Source organism: Bos mutus, chromosome 25, assembly GCF_027580195.1.
Source record: "Bos mutus isolate GX-2022 chromosome 25, NWIPB_WYAK_1.1, whole genome shotgun sequence".
Classification (NCBI taxonomy): domain Eukaryota; kingdom Metazoa; phylum Chordata; class Mammalia; order Artiodactyla; family Bovidae; genus Bos; species Bos mutus.
The window spans coordinates 34,610,676-34,612,091 of NC_091641.1; the positions used below are offsets into that span (position 1 = coordinate 34,610,676).

The following is a 1,416-nucleotide window of genomic DNA, read 5'->3' on the forward strand; positions in this document are numbered from 1 at the left end:
GGGCTGGGGTCATGGGGTCATGACTGAAGCAACTGAGCACACACACAGAAGCTAAGGGTACCTGCATATTCATGAAGGGGCTTGGGCAGAGGGAAGTATAGCCTAGAATTAGGGCAAAGGTTGACAGAATCCAAGCTTTAGTTGATTCAAGTCACAAAGATCAGAAAAGGTCAACATCATCAGCACTGAGGTTCTGATCAACCTGGGGTCTCAGCCTGAAGTTACCTCCACCTGGGTAGGGGCCTTAGTTCTTATGGAACCCAAAGATTTGTATTGGATTGTAAAGTATTTCCCTTGAGGAGGAACTAGGACTCTGTTTTATCTGGGAACTGTTGTTTCTTAATTGCTTTTTCTTTGTTCCTGAATCCTTTTGTTCCCTTAAGATCATTAATTACTGAGACCTGTTCAAGGGCAAGCATTGAGACCAGGCTTAGATCACAAAATGGTTTAGGTCAAAACTGGCTTGTCTTGGGGCTTCCCTGGTGGTCCAGTGGTTAGGACTTCCCACTGTCAGTGCTAAGGGCCCAGGTTCAATCCCTGGTTGGGGAACTAAGATCTCATAAACCACATGGCAAAAAAAAAAAAAAAAAAAAAAAAAGAAAGGGTTCTCTTATGTCAAGAAAGCCACACCCGGTTCTCTTTCTTCCTGAACCTCTCCCATCCCATCGGCCTATAAGAGCTCTCACTTGAGTCCCACAGACAAAGATGGCTTTGGGAGTCCTGCTCAGAATCGGTGTGGGACAACATTTAGCTTCAGGGATATGCACAGGACCGTTGCCTTGACTAAGAAGTTAGTGATATAAGAAAACAAAACAGCAGCTACTTATTTCAAGAAGCATTTCTTCTCTCCCCAGTTTGAAGGAATCTTTGTCCTTGCTTCTCACCCTGGTCATCTTCCAGGTAGCAAAGATGCTGAAGAGGCTGCTCTTTTCCCCTACCTGTTCTCCAAAGTGCTTGTCTAAGTGGCACCCCCGCCTCCCATCTGCCCTGCAGGTTCCCCTTAGCCTTCCAGACATCCTTGCCCGGGTAGACCCTCAAAATCAGCGATCTTTGGCTAGGTCCTAATGAGCGAAGCACCTTTAAGTCTGCTGGGGATGCCTGCAAGCAGCCATTTCCCAGAAAGATGGCAAGCCAAAGCATGATTCCAAGGACCAGAGGTGACATAAACTGCCCACACCCTCCCCCTACTCAGTTGATGGCAATGAACTTGATGAAGGAGGGTCTTCAGAAGCTCACACACTTCAAGCCCCCCTTGCTAGCTCCATGAGTGATGGCCACAAGGCAAACAGCTCACCTTGGGAGATAAAATATTTAGAAGCTACCATAGCACCCCCCCCCCTCCTTCTGCTTTATCAAGAAGAAGGTTCATGCATTTTAAAATTATTTTGTAAATCACGTTGAAGGCTGACAATGCAG

General features: G+C 46.6%; 1 non-coding gene across 1 annotated transcript; it reads left to right on the plus strand.

Annotated features, from left to right (window-relative positions):
* Window positions 1-476: 476 nt before the first annotated feature.
* Window positions 477-549, plus strand: TRNAD-GUC (transfer RNA aspartic acid (anticodon GUC)). The gene has a single exon. It is a non-coding gene; the product is annotated as a tRNA-Asp (tRNA).
* The last annotated feature ends 867 nt before the right edge of the window (window positions 550-1,416 follow it).